The sequence below is a fragment of the Belonocnema kinseyi genome, chromosome 3 (assembly GCF_010883055.1).
Source record: "Belonocnema kinseyi isolate 2016_QV_RU_SX_M_011 chromosome 3, B_treatae_v1, whole genome shotgun sequence".
In the NCBI taxonomy this organism is placed as follows: Eukaryota; Metazoa; Arthropoda; class Insecta; order Hymenoptera; family Cynipidae; genus Belonocnema; species Belonocnema kinseyi.
The window spans coordinates 39951042-39962010 of record NC_046659.1 but is presented as its reverse complement, the minus strand read 5'-3'; the positions used below and the strand labels follow the sequence as shown (position 1 = coordinate 39962010).

Below are 10969 nucleotides of genomic sequence, written 5' to 3'. Positions count from 1 at the left end.
AACAAGATGAGAATTGAAAGCAAACTGAATGTTAAATCAAAAAGCATGAAAGAGGGAGCTCTTCTTAATATTTTGACACCAAAATCATGTTGATACACCTTATCGACTGCGAGTAAAGCCACCCACGCTTTAACTTGACAGACTGTACCTGGTTGTACGAGGTGGATAAGGGCGGCCGGAAAAAATATTTAAAACCACCCCTAGTGTATCAAAATCAGAAAATCGTTGAAATGATCGCCTTCATACAGTGTTTCTCAAGTTAAACATTCCTTTAATTTACCTGGTTATAGAACAATTTTTTTCAGTGAGGTAAGAGCCACCGAAAAGAATATTTAAAACCGCACCTTGTGTGTCAAAATCAGAAAATCGTCCAAATAATCGCCTTTATACAGTTTTTTTCGATTGAAATATACTTTTATTTTACCTGCTTATAAAACGAGTTTTTCAGTGGGGTAAGAGCCGCCAAAAAGAATTTTAAAAAACCACCCCTAGTGTATCAAGATCAGAAAATTGTCGAAATGAACGCCTTTTTGCATTTTTTTTGCGATTTACAAATACTTTTAATTTACATTGTTATAGAACAAGTTCTTTCGGTGGGGTAAGAGCCGCCAAAAAGAATACTTATTCCACCCCTTGTGAATCAGAATAGGAAAATCGTCGAAATGACCGCCTTTATATAGCTTTTTTCGAGTTAAAAATAATTTTAATTTACCTTGTTATAGAACTGGTTTTTTCAGTGAAGTAAGAGTCGCCGAAAAGATTATTTAAGACCACCCGTAGTGTATTAAAAGCAGAAAATCGACGAAATGACCGCCTTTATATAGTTTTTTTTCTAATTAAAGTTACTCATAATTTACCTTGTTATAAAAATAGTTTTTTCAGTGGGGTAAGAGCCGCCAAAAAGAATATTATATCCACCCCTAGTGTCTCAAAATCAAAAAATCGACAAAATGAACGCCTTCATATAGATTTTTTCATGTTAAAATTACTTTTAATTTACCCTATTATAAAACAAGTTTTTTAAGTTGGGTAAGAGCTGCCAAAAAAAATATTTGGAACCACCACTTATGTATCAAAGTCAGAAAATCTTCGAATTGACCACCTTTATACAGTTTTTTAGAGTTAAAAATACTTTCAATTTACCTTGTTATACAAAAAGGTGTTTCAGTGGGGTGAGAGCCGCCCCAAAGAATATTTAGAACCAACCCTAGTGTATCAAAATCAGAGAATCTTCGAAAGGACTGCCTTTATACAGTTCTTTTCGAATTACAAATACTTTCAATTTACCTTGTTATAGAACAAGTTTTTTCGGTGGGGTAAGAGGCGCCAAAGAGAATATTTAAAAGCACCCCTAGTGTATCAAAATCATAAAAACGTCGAAATCTACGCCTTCATAGAGTTTCTTTCGAGTTAAAAATACTTTTAATTTAACCTATTATAGAACAAGTTTTTTCGGCGGGGTAAGAGCGGCCGAAAGGATATTTAAAACCTACCCTAGCGTATAAAAATCAGAAAATCGTCAAAAGGACTGCCTTTATACTGTTTTTTTCAAGTTAAAAATACTCTCAATTTACCTGGTTATAGAAGAACTTTTTTCAGGGGGGTGAAAGCCGCCGAAAAGAATATTTAATGCCATCCCTAGTGTATCAAAATCAGAAAATCGACGAAGTGACTGCCTTTACATAGTGCTTTTCGAGTTAAAATTACTCCTTATTTACCCTGTTATAAAACAAGTTGGGGTAAGAGCCGCCGGAAAGAATATTTAAAACACCCGTTGCGTATCAAAATCAGAAAATCATCGAAATGACCGCCTTCATATAGGTTTTTTTTAGCTAACAATACTTTTAATTTACCTTGTTACAGAACAAGTTTTTTCGGTGGAGTAAGAGCCGCCGAAAAGAATTTTTAAAACCTCCCCTAGTGTGTCAAAATCAGAAAATCGTCAAAATGACTGCCTTTATATCATTTTGTTCGAGTTAAAATTACTTTTGATTTACCTTCTTATGCAACAAGTTTTTTCAGGTGGGTTAGAGCCGCCGAAAGAATATTTAATGCCACCCCTAGTGTATAAAAATCAGAAATTCGTGGAAGTGACCACTTTTAAACAGTTTTTTAAAAATTAGAAATACGTTTAATTTAACTTGTTATAAAACAAGTTTTTCTAATGTGTTAAGAGCCGCCAAAAAGAATATTTAAAACCGCCCGTTGTTTAACAAAATCAGAAAATCGTCGAAATGACCGCCTTCATACAGTTTTTGTCGAGGTAAACATTCTTTTCATTTATTTTTCTATCGAAAAATTTTTTTCAAGGTGGTAATAGCCGCCGAAAAGAATATTTAAAGCAATCCCTATTCTATCAAAATCAGAAAATCGTCAAAATGACTGCCTGTATATCATTTTGTTCGAGTTAAAATTACTTTTGATTTACCTTGTTATAAAACAAGTTTTTTCAGTGGGGCAAGAGCATTAAAAGTATTTTTAACTCGAAAAAAACTGTATAAAGGCGGACATTTCGTCGATTTTCTGATTTTGGTACACTAGGGGTGGTCTTAAATATTCTTTCCGGTGGCTCTTACCCCACTGAAGAAACTGGTTTTACGACATTTTAAATTAACACTATCTTTTATTGAATAAAAAAGTGTATAAATGCGGTCGTTCGGCACATTCTGTGTTGCCTCTGTCTGCATCACAGTTTGGGGTGTTTCACCCTTAAACAAAATTTTGTTTGGATACTTTTTCGTATAATACTCATTTTTATGCTTAGCTGAACTGATTCCGCTAGGCTAATTTGAGAAGAAAAAAAGTATATTTTTTTCATTTCGTTCATTTGAGCTTCCAAGTCTTCAGGTTCATGATCTATACTTCTTCACCAAATATTTTCCATTTCTTAGCTACCTGCGGGAAAATCTGAAACAATTGACTGGTCGTCAGTGAACTTCAAAGCAAGGATTTTCTTTTTACTGATCACAATACCCTCTAATTTTTTGCTCCCAAATTTTATCAATATCGTCTATCTGAATATTAAATAGAGTAGGGCTTAGTGGGCAACCCTGTCTAACCCCTATTAAGGTTTCAAAACTTTCCGTGACTCTCTGTTCGGAAATTATTTCATTTAGGGTTACTTTAGAAATTTCTTTGATCACCTCAAGCATTCTGCCCCCCCCCCCATTCCTAGCACTTGTAGTTTTTTTAATAGCAAATTCCAATCTACACTGTCAAATGATTTTTCAAATCAATAAAAGCCACGTAAAGCTTGTGCCTTTCTGTCTTTAGCTTATGGTTAATTAAGAAATTTAATACAATAATTTGGTCCTTCGTTGACCTCTTTTTCCTGAACCCTGATTGATTCTCTTTGTAGAGCCTTTGCTTTTCCATCCAATTTCTAATTCTTTGGTCCAAAATTGATGCAAATATTTTGTACCCCATATCTAACAACGAAACCCCAATATGGTTGCGCGTAACTTCTTCATCGCTTCCCTTAAATTTTGGTATTATTCCCACTTTTTCCCAACCTGGTAACATTTTTCCAGTTACCCATAGCCTTCTTTGTATTTGATGCAATTCTTTCGCCCAGACCTCCGGAATCCTTTCACAAACTTAATTAGGACCCCATCTTTCCCTGGCGTTTTTCCATTTTTCATCTTTTTTACACTCTTAACGAATTTCTCGTAGGTAATATCCTTGTTTAGGTTCTCTACTCTCTCTTCCCCACCTTTCTCGCCAACTCCATGTATCTCTGCCCCTTTCCCTCCCTACTCGTGTATACTTTTCCCCACTTCTCTTCCTTCTTTACCTTCTTTTTTCTTTACACAGCTTCTTGTACTTGTTTTTCCCCTTCCATGCCATTCTTTCTTTTCCCCCCTTTTTTAGCAGAACGCTTCTCAAGCTTTTCCACAATTCTCCCCTTTTTTCCTCACATTCTTTCTCGAACCATCCTCCTTTCAATTTATTTACTTTATTTTAACATGTACCATTTATATTTAAACTACTTTTTCTGCAGATTTCCATGTACAGCTCTTACTTGCTCTTACTTACTTTCTACTTGCTCTTTACATAGATCACCCATTTCTGTTTTATGGTCATCTCTCCTTTGATCCAGGTACCCAATTTATTTTATTTTTCCTTTCTCTGGTTTCTGTCTCTAGTTCTCATATACCCAACTAGCCGGGGTGCTCAAGATCCCTCTCTCCTTCCTTATTCTCCTGGTTGTTGGTCCAATTATTTTGTTTATGTTGGTTTTCATTCTCGTCCCTTTCATCACTTCCATTCGCTCCCGCCTCTTGTACACTATTTTAACTATTTGCCTTTCTCATGCTCTCGCCCCTGTCCCAGTTCTCAAGCTCTTGTACGTTCTGTTCGAACTCATTTATTTTGTTGTGTAGATTCTTTCTCTCTTGAAACCATTTTCCTTCCCTCTCCCTCGATCTCTCAAGGACCGTTGCTGCTGCTTCTCACTCTTTCTCTTCTCATGCTCATTCTCCGCCTGCTGACTGTCCAAATTCATAAGGAATTCCCTTAAACACCTTTCACCTTTTTCCTCCCACCTGCTGTCCATAATTTCTCGAATTAAATTTCCTAATGGCAATTCTTCTCCTATTTCTATATTTTATTTTACGTTGGGTCAAACGTCCTTCTGGGTTCCTGAATTCAAATTATCTAACTCATGCCTTTTTTGTCGTTTTCCAGTTGTTCGTTGTCTGCCGAACTATCTTCGGTTGTCTTTCTCATTTCGTTCTGCCTAAGTTCCGTATTCTTTGACCTTTCTGGCGATCTGGTCGTTCAACCTTTTTCTCGAATGCCCCTTCGTTTGCTCCCACCACAAATGACACTGCCTTACTTTTTACATTTTTCACTATAAAATTCTCCATACTGCTTACACTCTTAGCATTAGCTGCACAAAGTTTTTCAGATTTGGGTTTTCTCCCACGTTTCTTTTCTTTTGGCTTATTTCCTTGAGTATTCGTTGCGGCTGCTTGATCAGATGATGTTATTCCGTTATCCGATTTCAGCTGTCTCTCTTTATTCATTGGTCTTTCCGCTATGTCCGCTGTCTCTTCGTCGGTGTAGTCTAGAGATCTAATCTCGGCGTCTTCCATAGCATAGTCTGACATAACTTCTTCTGAAAAACCCTGACTGTTTCACCAAATTTCCCTACTTTCACTTATCCAAAACTTTTGATAGCACTCTCAGGGTCCACTCGCTTATTTAGCTATGGCATAAACAAGTTTTCACTCCCGGCTCCACACTTCCCTCGGTTTCTCGGACAAATTTTCGCACACCGAAACCCAACGCGTGTTGACTGTTCACGCGCCAACCGGAAGTCCTTTTAAAAAAGTTATAATTACCAATAAAAAAAATCCATCTTTTAACGAAAAATGCCTTTGACATATTGAAGGGTAACCTACTTAAGCATACTTTGAAAAATGAGCTTCCTCATTTTTTGTTAACATTTTTTTTTACTATTTTAACAGTTGCAGTTTCACAGTTGCTTAAAATTCAGACCATATTTAACATATTCATATTTTCAAGCGAATATATACAGGAAGAAATTCTGTTCGAACATCCTGAATAATGTGCAAGTATATTAGACAAAAATGTTGAACATTTCACTTCAAAATAAGATAAGGAAAGTATTTATTCTTTTCAATTATTCAAAGTAATCAAAATAAAATAATAAATATAGCAATGTGAACCTCTTGAATTCGGAATTTTCAACGAAACCTAAAATTTTCAATATTTTACTTACTCTTAGAGCAGACGTAGAACGTAATTAAATTTTGTATTGGGTACTACGTCTTTTCCAGTGTCTAAGTTTCGAAGGAAACAATCATATAAACACATTTTTGGTCAAATAATAATAGCTATCATTACTGAATATTATGTTCACAATAATCTATATCTGAAGCTTTGTTAACTTATCATTTGTGGGAAGGGCGCTGGACCTAAAGCCTGGAAATGACCGGGAATTTTTCGAGACCGGAAAAATAAAAAAAATGAGTATGACAGTGAATAAATTTTTTCACAGGGAATTTCATAAATTTTCAGAAGAACCATTTATCAAATTACATGGAATATCACAAATATCATATAACATAATTCAATTAAAAACAAATTCGATTTCAACCTGGTTTTACATGTTATGTTTATTTGTTAACTGTTTCAATTACTACATCATTCAGTTTACAAAGCTTAATTCAAAAATCTTTTACTTTAAAATTTTTCAATTTTATGTCTTCATTTTTAAACGTAAATGTGTTATTAAAAGAATTTAAAAATAAAAAAAATTAATGAATGATTTTAAAAACTAAACTCTATTTCGAGTTTTTTAAATTGTACAATAATTATTTTACAACGCGATTCTAAATCGTTTTAAAATAAAGATAAAAAAAATATATTCATTAAGTAAACGCTTTTATTTGATTTAAAATCCATACATGAAATATTAAAAACTCAGCAATTTGAAAGTGAATCGTTTGAACTAGAAATCCCTGAATGGTAAAAATTTTCGAGTGCAACATTTAACCTTTTAACGTTACTATTGTTATTATAACGTAAAATAACAATTAAAAATTATTGATTTGAAAGGACCATAATTGAAAAAAATCAAATTAATTTTAGTATCTAATTTCTTTCCAATTGCAAGCGGAACTTTTTCAGGCTTGCATTTTTATTGTGTGGAAGAATGGGAAGTATTGTATTTTGAACATTTTTATAAACCTTGAAATGAGAAAATTGTAATTTTTGTTGATTTGACGCTGCATTTTATATTTGGAAAGTTTTTATTGATTTAGAAGAGATAACATTTTTTTAATTGGAAGAGGCCTTTTCTTTTCAAGATTTTCATGGTGTTTGAGGAAGGAATTTTTTCTTTTCGTTTTCATTCTGAATTAGCAGACGGTAATTTTAAAAACATATTGTTATTGAGTCGGAGGAGAGGAAGTGTTGATTTTCAATTTTTTTCTGAATTTAAAAGATGAAATTTTTTTATTGTTAAGGTTGTTACAGAATCGAAAGGAAGGAAATTCGTTTTTGAAGTTTTTCTAAAGAGGAACAGGCACTCATTTTATGGTATAGGTAGATGATATCTTTGCAGTTTTTTTTTTTTTTTTGAAAAGATATCGTTTTTAAATTGACCCAACTATTATAACAGTAAAGGCGATTTTTTAATTGACATTAGGGTCGATCGTGTTTGTTTTGTGTTTTGCAATAGGGTTCTTTCGCGTTTTGCGATAAAATAAAAGTCATGTGACTCATAGGTTCTCAAAATTATCTATCAATGTGATGATGTAACTTTCATGAAAACTAACGAAATTCATGACAAAGAGGTTGGGCCACGGTCGGCTGTCAATTCTGAGTATTATGATTTGATAGCATAATATTGCAGTTTATAAAACGTATACTAGATTACATTTAATTTATTTATAACGAAAAACACATAAGCAAAACAAAACATCGACACAGAAAAAATATTTGTGAGAATCACTGACACATAAACTGTCTTTGGTGCAAAATCTGACCCCTTTGACGTCAAAGGGGCCCTCCAATCGACATCGTGATAGAAAATCCATATTTCAACATTAAATTAAAAATAGTACACAATATGCAAACCATATTTTATGTTAGTTTTTAAGATTAGATTTTTATATACTATAAGATCCGTCAATTGGAAAACTTATAGCTGACTTTGGAAACAACCCTATTAATTAAAAAGATGTTATTTTATTTTTGATTAAAAATACAAATTACATTTTTTATGCTTTATACCGGACTGACTCACTGGGTTTTTCAATAAGGCTGTGTGAATCAGTTTTACCTTATACATTTCAATTTATCTAAATTCATTGCACAAGCGTTTCGAAGTATTTCTGAGACTCTATGGTGTTTCTCTAAATCCCTTTCGTCTTCTTTCACTTCCTGTCTCACGTGGGAAACCCTGCCAGTAGCAGTGCTACCGCCATATTTGAGCCATATTTGAGAAACTGTAGGCTCCAAAAGCTATGATCATGGTTTCTTCAAGAAACCAATTCCAAAACAACCTTAACGTGTACGTCGTCCACTCTTACTCCTTCTCTCCTAGAAGTTAATCAAGATCGAGAAATTTACGCAAACGACTTTGTACAACAAAGTGATCCCAGATCTGAAACGAGGTGTGGTCCAATCCTATGACAGTGCTATGTCCGTGTGAATATAATAGGAGACGATGTAAATGACTGAATTGCGCGCGCAACCCATTTCTCCTCTTCTGAATTTGAAAACTCGAAGATGCACGATTGCCCGTCGGAACACTTCGGCGGTTCTATTTATATCTCTATCTGCTTTGAAATAAAATGAAGAGATTGGGATTTTAATATTTCCAGATTTCGATGCTAGGCTTGGCGATTCTCATGATTTGAATACTTCGCGCGCCTCTTTATATGTGTATATTTTGAGGTTATGTTACTTCAAGTATAAAATATAGATTATATAAATATTAATACTATTATATTATAATAGTCTTATTTATATCTTGATCCGCATTTGAAAGAAATCAAGGAAATTGGTGATTTTGTGGAATTCATCTCTTTTTGATATAAACTCAATTATTTGATTGAAAAATTAATTATTTTGTTGAAAATGTAACTATTTTGTAAAGAAGTCCCCTTTTCTATCAAAATTTCAACTACTTTGTTGAATTTTTTATTATTGTTTTTTATTTGAAGGTTCATCTCTTTCGTTGAAAATACATTGTTGAAACTGACAATTAATCTATACCATTTTAGGTTAAAAAATCATGTAATTTGTTACAAATTCGTCTTTCTTTGTATACATTAAATTGTTTTATGGAAAATTTATACTTTTTAATTAAAAATTACAATTTTCGGTTGAATTATAAACTGGAAATATTTTTGGGTTGCAAAGTCGTTTTGTTGTAAATGCAGTTATATTGTTAAACATTAAAATCATAATTTTCGTGTGGAAAATTCGATTATTCACTTAAAGTTGAAATACTTAGTAAAAAAACTAAGGATCTTGTTGAAAATTCGTTTTTTTTTTCTTGTTCAATTAAATTTTTTAGCACAGTTTTTATATGGAAATTGAACTATTCCATTTTTTGTTGAAACTTTATCCTGTACATTGTATTCGTTAAAACACCAATTATTTGATAAAAAATTTATTTATTTGGTTAAAAAGTAAACTTTTGGTTTCAAAATAAAAAATCATATTCAATTTTCTTAGCAATCACAACAATTTTTGCTATTCTTTTTAAATATTTCACAATTCTCAAAAAGCTTAATTTTGTTTAATCTGCAAAAATTTACATCGTGTTTCAAATTATTTGAAATAAATTGAAGTTTTAAATTAATTTTGAATATTTAAAAAAATTTAAATTGTAGCGTTCAATCTTATAATTTAGCTCATTACAAATTTAACAGTTCAAGCCTTTCTATTTCGAACCATTCTGTTCAAATTTGTATAGTTTTTAACTGTTGTTTGTAATGGATTGCTTTAAATGAACGGTCAAATATTTCTGATAATTACCGAAATTTTCTTTTTTTTTAATTAAAATATTCCAGATTGAATGGGTTAAAAATAAATTTTTTTTTAGACTGAAATAATATTTGAAGTCATAATTGAAATAACTTTTATAAACTAATATCTATTAATTCTTTAATTTTGAACGGATTGAGAATCATTTTGTAAAATCAATTATTTTTCAATTTTTAATACCTTACATTATATTTAAAACATTTTAATTTAAAATTATTTGAATTAAAAAAAAATCATAACAGAAAACATATAAATTAATTTTCTATCAATAATTGAAAAATAATTTTCAAGGGAAAAGGTGAATTTCTTGCCAAGAATATTAATGTTCTATAAAAAAACGATTTTCCAACTTAACCAATATATACGATTAATTTTTAATCAATCCTATAATAGTTACATTTTCAGATAAAGATAAATAATTTTTAACAGAGAAAATTAATTTTAAACAAAGGTGTTTAATTTTTAACCAATTTTAAAGTCAAAAAGACGAATTACCTACAAAAAGTTGAATTTTTTAAGCGAAAAATATGAGTTTTCAATCAAAGATTTAAAATTTCAATCAAATAGTTAAATTTCCAACCGTAATTAAAAAACCTTGTTAAAAAAACGTACTTTTTTACAATCTTAATGAAATAATCGACTTTCAAACCCAAGAAGATATACAGTTGATATTTCAACCAAACAATTAAATTTTTGTTAAAAAATGATACATTTTCAACCAAAAAGATTAAATTTATACTAAACAAGGTTAATTTCCAACAAAATACATAAACTTTCATCGAAATTATTTAATTTTAAAGTCAAAAAGAGTATTATCTACAAAAAAAGCTGAATTTTTAACCCAATTCAAAGGCAAATAGTTGAATTTTCAACTATAATTATGAGTCCTTATTAAGAAAGAATTAATTTTTTTACTAAGTAGTTCAACTTTAAGTCAATAATCGAATTTTCCACCCAAAAATTATGATTTTAATTTTTAAAAATATAGTTGCATTTACAACAAAACGACTTTGCAACCCAAAAATATTCACAGTAGATAATTCAACCGAAAATTGTAATTTCTAAGTAAAAAGTATAAATTTTCCGTAAACAATTTAATTTCTACAAAGAAAGACGAATTTTTAACAAAATACATGATTTTTCAACCAAAAATAGTATTGATTAATTGTTATTTTCAAAAATGTATTTTCAACGAAAGAGATGAACCTTCAAATAAAAAAAATAAAAATTTTATCAAAGTAGTTGAACTTTTGATAGAAAAGAGGCTTTTTTTTACAAAATAGTTACATTTTCAACAAAATAATTAATTTTGTAATCAAATAATTGAGTTTTTATCCATACGAGATGAATTCCAAAATCGCCAATTTCTTTCATTTCTTTCAAATGCGGATCAAGATATAAATTAGACTATTATAATTTAACATAATTATAATATTAGCAT

General features: G+C 31.0%; 1 protein-coding gene across 1 annotated transcript in view; it reads left to right on the top strand.

The window, feature by feature from the left end:
* LOC117170181 (leucine-rich repeat-containing protein 24-like) overlaps positions 1-10969 on the top strand; it is a 133566-nt gene that overhangs the window by 84761 nt on the left and 37836 nt on the right. The gene's annotated exons all lie outside the window — the stretch shown is intronic.